This window comes from Bombina bombina, chromosome 2 (assembly GCF_027579735.1).
Source record: "Bombina bombina isolate aBomBom1 chromosome 2, aBomBom1.pri, whole genome shotgun sequence".
NCBI lineage: Eukaryota > Metazoa > Chordata > Amphibia > Anura > Bombinatoridae > Bombina > Bombina bombina.
This window is the reverse complement of record NC_069500.1, coordinates 119,811,800-119,830,101: the sequence shown is the minus strand read 5'-3', so window position 1 is coordinate 119,830,101 and position 18,302 is coordinate 119,811,800.

The following is an 18,302-nucleotide window of genomic DNA, read 5'->3' as shown; positions in this document are numbered from 1 at the left end:
GCATTCTTTAGTGTTGTATGCGGATAACCCCTGTCTTTCAACCTTTTAGCCAATGCACCACTCTCTCTCTCAAAATCTCTTGGGAGGCTGCAGTTTCTTTTTACCCTCATAAATTGCCCTTTCGCCACTGCTTTGAAGAGGTTCTGAGGGTGACAGCTCCTGGCGTGTAGTAGAGTATTGCCCGTAATGGGCTTCCTGTAGATAGTGGACATCACTTTTTCGCCTGTCTTTCCAATTAGAGTCACATCAAGGTAATTGATGTTTGTCTCCCCAACCTCAAAGGTGAATTCTATCCCTTTGTCATTGTTATTGAGATATTCAACGAACCTGGGGATACTGGTTAGACCCCCCTTCCACACAAAGAGAAGGTCATCAATAAACCTTTTGTAAAATATTATATCCTTTCGGTGTGGGTTTCTTTCTCCAAATATGTGGTCCTCCTCCCACCAACCCATGAATAGGTTGGTGTAGGAGGGGGCAAACTTGGCCCCCATGGCCGTGCCACATATCTGGAGAAAGAAAAGGCCATTGAACTCAAAAAAGTTGTGGGTGAGTAAAAACTTGGTTACTCTTCCCACAAACTCACACAATGACAAATCATCCCCATGGTACTTCCTCATGAAATACTCTACAGCCAGTAGTCCCTGCTCATGTGGGATTGATGAGTACAGGGACTTCACATCAACTGTGATCCAAACATATTCATCCTTCCAGTCTATCCTGGACACCAGATTCAAAATGTGTTTTGTGTCCAGGACAAAACTGGTGAGTTGCTTGATCATGGGCTGCAATATTGCATCAAGCCACTCAGAAAGAGGCTCGAGGAGAGATCCAATGCCACTGACTATGGGTCTCCCTCTTACCTCTGTGAGTGACTTGTGCACTTTAGGAAGATGATTGAACACTGGTGTTTTTGGATTTCAACATAGAGAAAATCACCAGTGTTTTTGTCAAATATGCCAATCTCAAGGCCATCATCTATGAGGTCACTTAATTGTCGCTGAAATACTTTGGTGGGGTTAGCATTCAGTGCTCTATACTCATGTGTGTTGGAAAGCTGTCTTTGTGCTTCTATATTGAAGTCACTGGTGTCCATGATCACAATGGATCCACCCTTATCCTCAGACCTAATTACTATCTTGTCATTCATACTTAAACTTTGTAGGGCCTGTTTGGCATAATTTGTTTTGTTTCATCTCTTTGACAAGATGTAAAAACTATTTGGATTGTATAAAGTATTAATAACTATCTGGCACAAGGAGTAACAGGGGGGTTTAAATTGCACTTGCAGCTGTCAATTACCAATAGCTCTGGATTGGCTCAACAGATTGTCCATTGGGAGGAAGGTTAGCCCTAGAAAAAGGGCGCTTGTTTTTAAGTTTTATTCAGCTAAGACTACGGCAACACTGCCGAAACGCGTCAGCTGTTCATTCACTTTCACATCCCATTGAACAATCAGCTGCTGTCAGCATTTTCGGAGCACATTTCATTTTTCGAAGTACATTTCATTTGTCATATGTTGCTGTTTTTCGAGTGCTTTTACTACAGCGTTAATGGCGAATAAAACGCTGATCCACACATCCACTGGTGCTCCTGTCTTTCTTTGTTTATTTTGAACTATTGGATCCCTACGGAGAGCACAGTTGAGGTATTGAGCCTCCTCCCCTCCCCCTCCCGTGGATTGGATGGCATACTCACCGGGTGATGATGTCGCAGGTCGCTGACCAATAGGAGGAGCCGCACGCGTCTGAGGAGGGCGGGGGTTCAAGTTGGTTGTCATCGGCGGAATCAAGGAGCTCAATCTTGGGCTAAGGTGAAGGAAACCGGCACACGGACACAGATTGCGGACGACCGCTAATCAAGATACAGCCCGCAGACCAACCATAGGAGAAAACCCCTCCCTAGGACCGGACGCGGTAAGTCGACCATACACAAAGCTCTATCTTAGTGTGGGACTTTTTGTTTGCTACATATCGTTACAGGAGTGTGGGGTCCCGCTCCATTACCACACTATTTGCAGAGCTTTCTTCATCACACGAGAGGGGTGAGCTAAGGGAGTGACAAGATGTCTAATACTGACAGCAGCCTACAGCTGCAAACACGTACTTTTTACTCTCTTATGACTGTTACAGAAAGAGATGAACACACCAGGGAAATCGAAGCCATATTTTCCACTGATCCCACCAAGTTATCGCTAACAGCTCTATTTGAAGATGTGGAGCAATTATTAATTAAAGAAAATAGACTGAAATGGGACATTATAACATTAAATAAGTATAATGAACTTGGTCTCATTCCCAGGGGATTGCGCATAAGCAAGTTCCCAACTTTTCTGACAGAGGATAGGGAATTTATAACAATGTGGAATGCAACCCTATCTGAATGTTCAACTAAACTTATGCTGCTATTGATACAGTACAAAACTACACAACTAAAGGTTATAGCAGATAAGATATCACTAATTCAGAATGAGCTGAATAATCGCAGTGGGGATACAGATTACCCAACCCTAGACCAAATCCTCCATGATACAATAGCAGAAGCCAAACAAATATTACTAGAGAGAAAACATACTAAGTTTGTAAGAGATCAGACAGATTTCAATAATGATCTAGTATATATCTGGAATCGGAAAGAACGATTCACAAGGAGAAAAGAGTTTAATACCAGAGGGGGCAGTGGGTCTAGGAGAGGCAGCAGACATAGAAATAGAGGCAGAGGTGGAAGAGGACAACGTAGAATTCACTTTACAGAGACTGACACTGACTCACAGGGAGAAAGCTCAGGATCTGGAGGGGAAGACACGGATAGTAATTACACCCCTTATCCCCTCAGTAGCAATGCTATCCCCGCAGCTCATGGAAATATTCCACAACCAAGTGGGCAGAGGGAAGTAACTACACTAGTGGCTCCCATTCTAAAAAATGCCAAACCATATGCCTATTCAAAATATAATTTACATAAAACAGGTACCACTAATGGTGATACGGCATACACAGTTACTAACACAGAGAGGGCACAAGCCAACCAGGTTTTTTCGATTGCCCCCCCGGCAAAAAAAGACGTGGGGGGGGCAAGATACAGGAGATTCTCACAAAGGCAGATACACCCGGAGGAAAAAGTAGACAATATAGCTACAATGAGCATAGTGAATTTGTCCTCATATGAGCTGAATACACATGAAACTAGAGTGTTGGAGTTAGGATTAGGCTTTGTTCCTACCACCAGTTTTAATTTATTTAACACACTTCTTGATGTAAACAAACTGGTAAGGAAACTCACACTTTACAAACATTTTGCTCGTAAGGCATATGAGGACACATCAATTATGGAACCTGCACGCACTCACACACTAGGAGTGACTGATTCTAATGAGGAATTTTTGGACTTTGGAGAACAGTGTGATATAAGAACATTGGAATCTCTATTAATAGAGGAAGGGTCAAATAGATCCACTGCTCACACTGTTCTACCAAAATTCAAAAAACCATCTAAGTTTTACCCAATTCAGGATAGGGGTACAATAATAGAAAAGTTTCACTCCAGAATAGAAAGGGACTTAACCAATTTGTACTACCAAGATAAGGACCACAGACCCAACATCAATTCTTCAGAAAGACAGGCCCTACAAAGTTTAAGTATGAATGACAAGATAGTAATTAGGTCTGCGGATAAGGGTGGATCCATTGTGATCATGGACACCAGTGACTTCAATATAGAAGCACAAAGACAGTTTTCCAACACACATGAGTATAGAGCACTGAATGCTAACCCCACCAAAGTATTTCAGCGACAATTAAGTGACCTCATAGATGATGGCCTTGAGATTGGCATATTTGACAAAAACACTGGTGATTTTCTCTATGTTGAAATCCAAAAACACCAGTGTTCAATCATCTTCCTAAAGTGCACAAGTCACTCACAGAGGTAAGAGGGAGACCCATAGTCAGTGGCATTGGATCTCTCCTCGAGCCTCTTTCTGAGTGGCTTGATGCAATATTGCAGCCCATGATCAAGCAACTCACCAGTTTTGTCCTGGACACAAAACACATTTTGAATCTGGTGTCCAGGATAGACTGGAAGGATGAATATGTTTGGATCACAGTTGATGTGAAGTCCCTGTACTCATCAATCCCACATGAGCAGGGACTACTGGCTGTAGAGTATTTCATGAGGAAGTACCATGGGGATGATTTGTCATTGTGTGAGTTTGTGGGAAGAGTAACCAAGTTTTTACTCACCCACAACTTTTTTGAGTTCAATGGCCTTTTCTTTCTCCAGATATGTGGCACGGCCATGGGGGCCAAGTTTGCCCCCTCCTACGCCAACCTATTCATGGGTTGGTGGGAGGAGGACCACATATTTGGAGAAAGAAACCCACACCGAAAGGATATAATATTTTACAAAAGGTTTATTGATGACCTTCTCTTTGTGTGGAAGGGGGGTCTAACCAGTATCCCCGGGTTCGTTGAATATCTCAATAACAATGACAAAGGGATAGAATTCACCTTTGAGGTTGGGGAGACAAACATCAATTACCTTGATGTGACTCTAATTGGAAAGACAGGCGAAAAAGTGATGTCCACTATCTACAGGAAGCCCATTACGGGCAATACTCTACTACACGCCAGGAGCTGTCACCCTCAGAACCTCTTCAAAGCAGTGGCGAAAGGGCAATTTATGAGGGTAAAAAGAAACTGCAGCCTCCCAAGAGATTTTGAGAGAGAGAGTGGTGCATTGGCTAAAAGGTTGAAAGACAGGGGTTATCCGCATACAACAATAAAGAATGCCCAAGAGTCAGTCAGGAACCTGGATAGAGACAGCTTACTCACATTGAAATCTAAAGAGTGTAGAGAAAGCAAAGCCTTCAAACAAGGACTGACATTTCTTACAGATTATTCAGTAGAATATCCAAGGATCTGCAACATCATCAAAGGGCACTTTAAAATGCTCTCTGCAGATGATGATTTAACAAATATATCCAGCTTGGGTTGTCAGTTCTCCTACAGGAGAAATAAAACCATTGGGAACTCAGTAGCGCCCACTAGGGTCAAAACAAGCCAATCAGGGGGGGTCAGCATGGCTAGTGATAAAAGGCATGCACAGGTGCAATTACAGAGATTGTGTGGCCTGTGAGAAAGTTGAATGTGGGGAATCATTTCAGTCCACCGTCACAGGCCAACAATTTGAAATAAAAACATGCATCACGTGCAGGTCCAAGTATGTAATATACTTGGTTACCTGCATTCTGTGCAAGGTCCAATATGTAGGGTTAACAACACGTGAGATCAGATCACGGATTAGGGAGCCATCAGAGCAGGAAAATCAAGTACACCACTAGTGCAGCATTTTGCACTCGAACACTCAAAAAGCACAGAGAGTTTTAGGTGGAAGGCCATAGAATATGTACCATTGCCATCTAGAGGTGGGGATAGGGAGAAAGCCCTAGGTAGACAGGAGGTGTTCTGGATCTTCAAATTGAAAACCAGAACACCTTCAGGACTGAACTCAGCCTATGATTTGATAAATTATTGGTACTGAGAGGGACTGTAAGAGTCCCAACACTATTGATACTATTGGTACTGAGTGGGGCGTAAGAGGTTCAACATTTCTTAAATTACATACCTTCAGGGGTGTATACAATGGAGCCTTTAGCGAAGCATTAGACAGTTTACAAACATTAATTTCTGATTACTACAATGAACAAATTAAGTATAGTTAGAGTGTATTTAACTCATCTACCTAGAAAAGGGAAAAAGAGTAATCCTGGTTTATTAGGTGCACATATATAACATATGGTTTACGTTAAACATGAGACAGGAGTTTGTTTCAATGTATTTATTATGTTTATTATTATTTTTACCACTCCGTGGTCCAAGATATATGTGCATTTCTGGTTTATATATCTAATGAATTTGGCATAATTTGTTTTGTTTCATCTCTTTGACAAGATGTAAAAACTATTTGGATTGTATAAAGTATTAATAACTATCTGGCACAAGGAGTAACAGGGGGGTTTAAATTGCACTTGCAGCTGTCAATTACCAATAGCTCTGGATTGGCTCAACAGATTGTCCAATGGGAGGAAGGTTAGCCCTAGAAAAAGGGCGCTTGTTTTTAAGTTTTATTCAGCTAAGACTACGGCAACACTGCCAAAACGCGTCAGCTGTTCATTCACTTTCACATCCCATTGAACAATCAGCTGCTGTCAGCATTTTCGGAGCACATTTCATTTTTCGAAGTACATTTCATTTGTCATATGTTGCTGTTTTTCGAGTGCTTTTACTACAGCGTTAATGGCGAATAAAACGCTGATCCACACATCCACTGGTGCTCCTGTCTTTCTTTGTTTATTTTGAACTATTGGATCCCTACGGAGAGCACAGTTGAGGTATTGAGCCTCCTCCCCTCCCCCTCCCGTGGATTGGATGGCATACTCACCGGGTGATGATGTCGCAGGTCGCTGACCAATAGGAGGAGCCGCACGCGTCTGAGGAGGGCGGGGGTTCAAGTTGGTTGTCATCGGCGGAATCAAGGAGCTCAATCTTGGGCTAAGGTGAAGGAAACCGGCACACGGACACAGATTGCGGACGACCGCTAATCAAGATACAGCCCGCAGACCAACCATAGGAGAAAACCCCTCCCTAGGACCGGACGCGGTAAGTCGACCATACACAAAGCTCTATCTTAGTGTGGGACTTTTTGTTTGCTAGATATATTATAGAGTCTGGAAGACTTACATTTCTTGGTGTCTTTCTCATAATTTTTTCTGGCATTCTTTAAGAATTCCAAGAATTTTACAGTTTCTTCAGGATGGTTTGGATAAAGGTTTGTCTGCAAGTTCCTCGAAAGGACAAATCTCTGCTCTTTCTGTTCTTTTTCACAGAAAGATTGCTACTCTTCCTGATATTCATTGTTTTGTACAAGCTTTGGTTCGTATAAAACCTGTCATTAAGTCAATTTCTCCTCCTTGGAGTTTGAATTTGGTTCTGAGGGCTCTTCAAGCTCCTCCGTTTGAACCTATGCATTCATTGGACATTAAATTACTTTCTTGGAAAGTTTTGTTCCTTTTGGCTATCTCTTCTGCCAGAAGAGTTTCTGAATTATCTGCTCTTTCTTGTGAGTCTCCTTTTCTGATTTTTCACCAGGATAAGGCGGTGTTGCGAACTTCTTTTAAATTTTTACCTAAGGCTGTGAATTCCAACAACATTAGTAGAGAAATTGTGGTTCCTTCATTATGTCCTAATCCTAAGAATTCTAAGGAGAAATCATTGCATTCTTTGGATGTAGTTAGAGCTTTGAAATATTATGTTGAAGCTACTATGAATTTCCGAAAGACTTCTAGTCTATTTGTTATCTTTTCCGGTTCTAGGAAAGGTCAGAAGGCCTCTGCCATTTCTTTGGCATATTGGTTGAAATCTTTAATTCATCATGCTTATGTCGAGTCGGGTAAAACTCCGCCTCAAAGGATTACAGCTCATTCTACTAGGTCAGTTTCTACTTCCTGGGCGTTTAAGAATGAAGCTTCGGTTGATCAGATTTGCAAAGCAGCAACTTGGTCTTCTTTGCATACTTTTACTAAATTCTACCATTTTGATGTGTTTTCTGAAGCTGTCTTTGGTAGAAAAGTACTTCAGGCAGCCGTTTCAGTTTGAATCTTTGCTTATATTTTCAGTTTTTTTCTTTCTAAGATTTAAACTTTATTTTTGGGTGTGGATTTTTTTCAGCGGAATTGGCTGTCTTTATTTTGTCCCTCCCTCTCTAGTGACTCTTGCGTGGAAGATCCACATCTTGGGTAGTCATTATCCCATACGTCACTAGCTCATGGACTCTTGCTAATTACATGAAAGAAAACATAATTTATGTAAGAACTTACCTGATAAATTCATTTCTTTCATATTAGCAAGAGTCCATGAGGCCCACCCTTTTTTTGTGGTGGTTATGATTTTTATGTATAAAGCACAATTATTCCAATTCCTTATATTTATGCTTCGCACTTTTTTCTTATCACCCCACTTCTTGGCTATTCGTTAAACTGATTTGTGGGTGTGGTGAGGGGTGTATTTATAGGCATTTTGAGGTTTGGGAAACTTTGCCCCTCCTGGTAGGAATGTATATCCCATACGTCACTAGCTCATGGACTCTTGCTAATTACATGAAAGAAATGAATTTATCAGGTAAGTTCTTACATAAATTATGTTTTCTAAACACACAGAACATATTCTGCTATGTTCAGAGCATTGGAATGTAAAATATTTACATGTAGCGGATCAAGTCCACCCGACATCGATAAATGCCGACAGCATACGCTGTCTGCATTTATCATTGCACAAGCATTTCTAGTGAAATGCTTGTGCAATGCCGTCCCCTGCACATTTGCGGCCAATCAGCCACTAGCGGGGGTGTCAATCATCCTGATCATATCCGTTCGGGATTGCTGTCCGCCATCTCAGAGGTGGCGGATGAGTTAAGAAGCAGCGGACTTACGGCCGCTGCTTCTTAACTTAAGTTTCAGGCGGACCTGAAACTTCGGCGGTAGATTGCAGCATCCGCTGCTTGGTAAATCTACCCCATAGTATAACACTTTGAATATTGCATAAATATGAATTTTCATGTTTTCATCTACTTCACTGCAAAGGGCTCCAATGCACTTATATATCTGTCTATATGTGTGTACATACAGTATGTGTTTAAATGTGTATACAGTATATATATATATATATCTGTAAATACATATATACACATATAAATACATAAATACATCTGTATACATGTGTATATATATATATATATATATATATATATATATATATATATATATATATATCCTCCTTGTGTATCTGATCTGCACTTCCAGTATGTCTTCAACCAGGTTGCAGAAGTCAGAAATTATCCATAGAAATGTCAAGTAGGGACTGCACTCACTGGATTTAGATAAATCAATAATTATTTATTCAGTGGTAACGTTTCGGGGTTCGCAGACCCCTTTCTCAGACCAGGTCTGAGTGCAGTCCCTACTTGACATATATATATATATATATATATATATATATATATTATATATATATATACACACATATACATCTATGTTAAAGCCCTTTGCAGCGTTTTTTTCCCCTCTGACACCTGAGACCTCATATCTTTGAGCCCTTATAACTTTTGTGTAAAAGCTGGTGTATTATTATGAGTGTAACTGTACTTTTTATTATTATGAGTGTAACTGTACTTTGTAATGTAGTTTTGATCTGTTTTGTGCAACTTTTTATTTTTGCAAAACAGTTAACCACAGCTGGAAGTCGCTGTAATTATTGTAGCGTAAATCGCAATTGTGCTCAAGCGATCACGTTTACTTTATACTCATAATACGAATGCAATTTAATCTGTGTGCAAACGATTGCGAAAACCTGATATTGCTTAAGTGCAAATGTTTGCGCCCCACTTATATTCTAGCCCTTATTGTTTTCCATTCCAGCAGCCCCAACACAGCAGTCAGCAGGTTAAACTGTGGTAATATCTGTCTAATTTCAGGCTGTGTAACATCTATATAAACTAGTGGGGTTTTGGTGTCCTGCTGTACAGATGTTATTAAAACCCTTGCTTGCTTATTTTGGTATTTGCTGCAAGGTTATTCTTCCTAAACCAAGGGAGGTGATGAGGAGATTAATGATTTAACCTGCATTAAAGGGCTATGACAATGCAAAAAGAAAATGCCCTTATGGTAGCACATTTATTATTGCACTGCTGCTTGCATATAACTATGTGTTTAAACCATGCAAATTGATTAAACACATAGTTAAAGTCATGTCCAGTGCTGCAATGCTGGAAGCTAGCTGAACACATCTGGTGAGCCAGTGACAAAAGCCAATGTGTATGGCCACCAATCACCAATAGTGCATTACTGCTGCTGAGGATATGTACATATGCTTTTCAACAAAGGTACCCAAGAAAACAAAGAGCACTTTAAGCACAATAGAACTAGCACTTTAAGCAATCAGTATTGCTAAATTTTACTACTAGAATTTGATGTGCTTTGTTTGAAGTGGATGGGGCTATGGAAACCATAAATGGGTGTGGCTCTGCTGTAAAATGTCCCTTGAAATATTTTTCAAATGTTGGCAACTATGTGAGTCAGGTAAGAGTGTATATACATACAGCTGAGTCAGTTAAGCGTTCATATACATATAACTAGGTCATGTAATAGTGCATATACATATAGCTAAGTCAATTAAGAGTGCATATACGGTAAGTATAACTGCCAATCGCTGTCACTGGCAGTGCCCTGAGCAAAATTTTAGATATGAGTTTAACCCCTTTTTGGGTGTCCCTTAAAATACCCTAGACCTGTGATGGCGGACCTTGGTACTCTAGATGTTTCAGAACTACATTTCCCATGATGCTCGATTTAACTGCAGAGTGCCTAAACATCATGGGAAATGTAGTTTTGAAACATATTGGGTGCCAAGGTTTGCTATCACTACCCTAGACATACATAAAAAGCTTACAGCTCATGGAGTTTAGGAGTTTACAGGAATAGCAAATATAGGAAAACATTGGTTTTAGTGCATGTAATCACATGACAACTGAACAACTTCTTATTTAGCACTTAATTGAGGCCAATAAGTTAAAGGGGCAGTAATGTCAAAATTAAGCTTTTATGAATCAGATAGAGCATACTATTTTAAGCAATTTTTCAATTTACTATTATCAAATTAGTTTTTTTCTGTTTGTATCCTTTATTGAAGAGCATACACAGGAAGTATCAGGAGAAGCAATACACTACTGAAAGCTAGTTGGTGATTGGTGGCTACACATATACGCCTCTTGTCAATGGCTCAATCAATAAGATCAGCTAATTAAGCCTTATAAAACAGCCACCAGTTGGCTGAGAAATGCGTTGCTAGTTTTTACTCTTTTTAAATAAAGTAAGTTTTACACTTACCACCTGCTGCCGTACCTTATATTATCCTATTCACAACTTGGTACTTTGACCGTTTGGAAGTTCCTGTCATACCGGGAGTCAGTCTGCTGGGTGACTGTTTGAGCCCAGCTTGCCTCTGATGCACCAAGGGAGGTTCCCTACTAAATGTGAGTGCAAACCCTCTTATATCTTCTCCCACGTATTCCAACAATACTAGGCCATATTGGCGTTATCTTGTGCTTACATTTTCCACAGATTGCTGAATTCACACCGGAGGTCAGTCTGCTGGGTGACTGTTGTGATCCCAGCTCGCTCCTTCTGTACCATTAGGGTGCTGCACCAATGGGAGTGTAATCTACCACATATTATTTGTTATTTATCCAAACAATATTGGGTCATGTGGCGCTTCTGTCCTCTTATGTTGTCTACACTACTGAGAGCTAGTTGGTGATTGGTAGCTATATATATATGCCTCTTGTCAATGGCTCAATCAATAAGATCAGCTAATTCCCTTCCCAGTTGTTTAAAATTGTACCTGAACCATGCAAGTTTAATTTTGACTTTGCTGTTACTTTAAGACATTTTATATAACATAATTTTTAAATACTTAAAAGGAAATAAAAAGTTAAATACAGCAATACATTCAAACTCTCACTATAGCGCTGAGCTTATGTTTTTATCTTTAAACATAAATATTTATATATATTTATACGTTTTTAACTGCTGTTTTTTTTTATACGGTTGAACGTATTATTTGTTCCTTTAAAATAAAACTGTAGTGAACAAAGTTTTAATGTATTCATAATCTTTCCATACTCAGCTCATATGTTAATTTATTGCAAGAATATAATTTCTTTTTAATTTCATATCCCTTTATGGAATATTTAAGCACAAATATATATTGACTGAAGCATTTATCTTTAAGACACACAATCTATTTTAGTATATTAATCCGGATACACGACCTATCTTAATGTTTAACAGGTTATTACCCATTTATCACTGATGCGTCTCTATAAATAACTGGTAAAAACATTTATTAGAGGTGTCAGTGTTCTAGCTATAAATGAGTCTTCTGTAATATTGATCCCAGAAACAATTACTATCAAAGGATTGGCCTAATCTCTTCCTAGTTCCCTGCTTGGTACTAAATCATAGCTTAGCCTGTTAATCAATATTGTATTAAATGGAGATTAAAAAAAAAATGTAACAGACAATTCCAATATCTATATTTTAAAACCAAAGTAAAACTTCTTTTGTGCAAAAAATAATATATATATATATATATATATATATATATATATATATATATATATATATATAATATATTCCATGATTTGTGTTATATTTCTGATTCATGTCACCTCATTTTAATACTGATTAATGGTTGAACATCCTCACACCCTACCTGTAATACAAATACAAATATGAGTGGTGCAAGGATATGCCAATCACTCTTGTAACTTTTCATTCAGCACTTAATTAGAAATAAAAATGCACAAGTTTACTTGATGTGAAGACAATAAATAACCATAGCTGAATAGATTTTTTATAATGGACTGGAATAGCCTCAAATTACACAAAAAGTTATGTTAGACATGTTGTATTCTTTTAATGAACTAGAATAGACCAATGATTTTTCTTCAACAGTAACCGATAACGGTATTGATAACAATTCTTTAGAAAAAGTCATGAAATGACTTATCTACAAAAATGCCAAATACTTAAATGGTGATTATCTGTTGAAAAGTATTAGATAAGTTTTTCTCTAGGATTGTAATCAACCCCAAAGTTGGGACAATCATTCATTTGTAATGGGGCAGGTTGATGATACTAGTGTGTTTTTGGCAGAGGTTGGTAGATTCTTGGTGGCTGTGGCCCAGTTATAGCAATATCTTGCTCTATGGCTGGCAGTATTGAAAAGAGGTAGAATGGAAATACTGCATTAGATATTATAAGCTCCATTTATCAATGCCTAGATGGATAAGGTTCACTTCCACAGACCTGTCTGCTCAGTATATCAGCAGCTGTTTTTATAATGCCGCCCCCTCCTCATGATAGGCCAATGGCGCGTGAGCGGCGGCTGTCAATCACACCAGGTGAACCTGTCCTGGGTGATTTTAATTCGCACTTTTCCATTTTCTGTCCGTTTGGGACCAAGGCTATTTTTACATTTCTGCAGTGTTTGTGTTTAGCTGTAATTTTCCTCTTACTCATTTACTGTACCCACACATATTATATACCGTTTTTCTCGCCACTAAATGGACTTTCTAAAGATACCATTATTTTCATCATATCTTATAATTTACTATAAAAAAAATATATAAAATATGAGGAAAAAATGGAAAAAAACATACTTTTTCTAACTTTGACCCCCAAAATCTGTTACATATCTACAACCACCAAAAAACACCCATGCTAAATAGTTTCTAAATTTTGGCCTGAGTTTAGAAATACCCAATATTTACATGTGCTTTGCTTTTTTTGCAAGTTATAGGGCCATAAATACAAGTAGCACTTTGCTATTTCCAAACCACTTTTTTTCAAAATTAGCGCTAGTTACATTGGGACACTGATATCTTTCAGGAATCCCTGAATATCCCTTGACATGCATATATTTTTTTTTAGAAGACATCCCAAAGTATTGATCTAGGCCAATTTTGGTATATTTCATGCCACCATTTCACTACCAAATGCGATCAAATAAAAAAAATTGTTCACTTTTTCACAAATTGTTTCACAAACTTTAGATTTCTCACTGAAATTATTTACAAACAACTTGTGCAATTATGGCACAAATGGTTGTAAATGCTTCTCTGGGATCGCCTTTGTTCAGAAATTCCAGACATATATGGCTTTGGCATTGCTTTTTGGTATTTAGAAGGCCGCAAAATGCCACTGCGCACCACACATGTATTATGCCCAGCATTGAAGGGGTTAATTAGGAAGCTTGTAGGGAGCTTTTAGGGTTAATTTTAGCTTTAGTATAATGTAGTAGACAACCCAAAGTATTGATCTAGGCCCATTTTGGTATATTTCATGCCACCATTTCACCGCCAAATGCTAACAAATAAAAATAAAGCGTTACATTTTTCACAATTTTAGGTTTCTCACTGAAATTATTTACAAACAGCTTGTGCAATTATGGCATAAATGGTTGTAAAAGCTTCTCTGGGATCCCCTTTGTTCAGAAATAGCAGACATATATGGCTTTGGCTTTGCTTTTTGGTAATTAGAAGGCAGCTAAATGCCGTTGCGCACCACACGTGTATAATGCCCAGCATTTAAGGGGTTAATTAGGGAGCTTGTAGGGAGCTTGCAGGGTTAATTTTAGCTTTAGTGTAGGTATCAACCTCCCACATGACACATCACACCCCCTGATCCCTCCCAAACAGCTCTCTTCCCTCCCCCACCCCACAATTGTCCCCGCCATCTTAAGTACTGGCAGTAAGTCTGCCAGTACTAAAATAAGATTTTTTTGGGGATTTAAAAAAAAAAAAAAAAAAAAAGATAATTCTGCTCTGTAGGATCCCCCCTTAGCCCCCAACCTCCCTGATCCCCCCGAAACAGCTCTCTAACCCCCCTCTCTGCCTTATTATGCGCCATATTGGGTACTGGCAGCTGTCTGCCAGTACCCAGTTTGAAATCAAATATCTTTTTTATTATATTTTATTATTTTAAAAATTATATTTTCTGTAGTGTAGCTGCCCCCCCTCAACCCCCAACCTCCCACCCTCCCAGATCGTTAAATAACAACTTAATTTCTAATGTTCCCACCCTCTCTCCCATCGTGTAACACTTAACTTTTGTTCCATAGTGTAGGGTTCCCGCCCGCCCGCGCACCCACTCACGTGCACGCGCGTGCACCCGCGCACCCGCGCGCGCACTCGATCTCGCCCCCTTCCCCACCGATGGCCGCCCACCCGCCTCGCTGGATCAGCTCCCACCCACCAACGAACATGGCCATTGATGGCCGATGCAGAGAGGGCCACAGGGTGGCTCTCTCTTCATCGGTGGGCTAAAAAATGTTATAGCAGGATGCCTCAATATCGAGGCATCACTGCTATAACATGAAAGCAGTTGGAAGTGATCAGGATCGCTTCCACTGCTTTCAAAGACCAACAACGTACGGGGTACGTCCTTGGTCATTAACTGCATTTTTTTGCAGGACGTACCCCATACGTCGTTGGTCGTTAAGGGGTTAAAGTAGGGTACCAATATTATAATTATCATAAATATAGTTATTAAAAACATTAAAGGGACATAAAACCCACATTTTTCTTTAATGATTCAGAAAGAGCATACCATTTTGTAATAATCAAATTTTCTTTTTAGCCTTTATTGAAAAGCTTAAATTCTAGCTTTTTAAAGTAAAGATACCAAGAGAATGAAGAAAAACTGATAATAGGAGTAAATTAGAAAGTTGCTTAAAACTGCATTCTCTATCTGAATCATGAAAGAAAAAAATAAATGTATTTCATATCCCTTTAAATGCAGTAGAAAAATTAAGGTTCAACTTTATTGTGATGCCAAAGGTCAAGCTTGCTGTGATTAAAGGAATACTCTAGTCAAAATTAAACTTTCATGATTCAGACAGAGCAGGCAATTTTAATCAACTTTCTAATTTACTCCTATTATCAGTTTGTCTTTGTTCTCTTGGTATCTTTATTTAAATGTAAGCTTAGGATTTACAATGCAGTTGACAATCCTTCTATCTTCTTTCTATTTATATATCTATTTCCTTTCTCTCTAAAAATCAAAACCAAATAAGGCTTTCTTTCATATAGGTGGCGAGAGTCCACAAGCTTGTTACTGATGGGATATACATTCCTACCAGTAGGAGGCAAAGTTTCTCAAACCTCAAATGCCTATAAATACACCTCCAACCTCACTCATACCTCAGTTTTAAAAACTTTGCCTCCTTAGGAGGTGGTGAAGCATGATGTGCTTGATTTATTCAGTGAAGGGCACTTCTAAGCCTATTGAAGCCCAGTTCCTCTCTAAGTGCAGTGTTTGTCTGAGGGACCATGTTTTCGCCTATGGGAAAGCTTTTCATAAGGCTCTCTGTAAATCGGTCGCAGGGATTCATCTGCTGCTTTCCTTTATAGATCGACAATGTACTCTTGTACCATTACCTCTGCTTATATGTTTCAGTACTGGTGTGGCTGTCTGCTATATGTGGATGGGTGTCTTAAAGGTAAGTATGAAAATGTATCTTTTTTAACAAAGACACGCTCAGCTATGGTTTAGGCAATTTTTAAGTAAAGTTGTTATATATTGTTTATATATATATTTATGCCTTGAGTCAGTTGTTTACTGCTCCTTATATATTATAGCTGCACAGATACAGTGGGGCAAAAAAGTATTTAGTCAGCCACCAATTGTGCAAGTTCTCCCACTTAAGAAGATGAGAGAGGCCTGTAATTTTCATCATAGGTATACCTCAACTATGAGAGACATAATGTGGAAACAAATCCAGACAATCACATTCTCTGATTGGAAAGAATTTATTTGCATATTATGGTGGAAAATAAGTATTTGGTCACCTACAAAAAATCAAGATTTCTGGCTCTCACAGACCTGTATCTTCTTCTTTAAGAGGCTCCTCTGTCCTCCACTCATTACCCGTATTAATGGCACCTGTTTGAACTTATCAGTATAAAAGACACCTGTCCACAACCTCAAACAGTCACACTCCAAACTCCACTATGGTGAAGACCAAAGAGCTGTTGAAGGACACCAGAAACAAAATTGCAGACCTGCACCAGGCTGGGAAGACTGAATCTGCAATAGGCAAGCAGCTTGGTGTGAAGAAATCAACTGTGGGAGCAATAATTAGAAAATGAAAGACATACAAAACCACTGATAATCTCCCTCGATCTGGGGCTCCACGCAAGATCTCACCCCGTGGGGTCAAAATGATCACAAGAACGGTGAGCAAACATCCCAGAACCACACTGGGGGACCTAGTGAATGACCTGCAGAGAACTGGGACCAACGTAACAAAGGCTACCATCAGTAACACACTACGCCGCCAGGGACTCAGATCCTGCAGTGCCAGATGTGTCCCCCTGCTTAAGCCAGTACATGTCCGGGCCCTTCTGAAGTATGCTAGAGAGCATTTGGATGATCCAGAAGCAGATTGGGAGAATGTCATATGGTCAGATGAAACCAAAGTAGAACTGTTTGGTAGAAACACAACTCGTTGTGTTTGGAGGAGAGAGAATGCTGAGTTGCAACCAAAGAACACCATACCTACTGTGAAGCATTGGGGTGGCAACATCATGCTTTGGGGCTGTTTCTCTGCAAAGGGAACAGGACGACTGATCCTTGTACATGAAAGAATGAATGGGGCCATGTATTGTGAAATTTTGAGTGCAAACCTCCTTCCATCAGCAAGGGCATTGAAGATGAAACATGGCTGGGTCTTTCAGCATGACAATGATCCCAAACACACCGCCCGGGCAACGAAGGAGTGGCTTCGTAAGAAACATTTCAAGGTCCTGGAGTGGCCTAGCCAGTCTCCAGATCTCAACCCCATAGAAAACCTTTGGAGGGAGTTGAAAGTCTGTGTTGCCCAGCAACAGCCCCAAATCATCACTGCTCTAGAGGAGATCTGCATGCAGGAATGGGCCAACACACCAGCAACAGTGTGTGACAACCTTGTGAAGACTTACAGAAAACGTTTGACCTCTGTCATTGCCAACAAAGGATATATAACAAAGTATTGAGATGAACTTTTGATATTGACCAAATATTTTTTTTTCACCATAATTTGCAAATAAATTCTTTCCAAATCAGACAATGTGATTGTCTGGATTTGTTTCCACATTTTGTCTCTCATAGTTGAGGTATACCTATGATGAAAATTACAGGCCTCTCTCATCTTCTTAAGTGGGAGAACTTGCACAATTGATGGCTGACTAAATACTTTTTTGCCCCACTGTACAAACAGACTAAGAACTGCGCTGAGCCCAAAGTGACACCTTTGCCGCTCCCAGACCACCTCCCTCAAAGTGGATACAGAATATGAAAAAATGCAATGGCTACAGAGGATGGCGCTAGATAACTTAATGTAACAGTCACACTAATTCAGGACTATTAGTCAAGTATTTGTAGCGCAATAAAAAATTTCACAATTCATGCAATAAGACGTATTTCTCATGAAATTGTATTTATTTATAATGGTAATCAAAGTATGAATGAGATGATAAAAGGGACATCTCCCTTGAAATTAAAAAGCAATTGTGCAATATATAAAAATGGAAATGTAGGTAAAATCAATGAAAGTTTTTTATATATTATACCACCTTAAAAAGAAGCGAAAAATTGAATGTAAAAAATAAATGATAAAAATTGAAAAAATAATAATACACTGAATGAT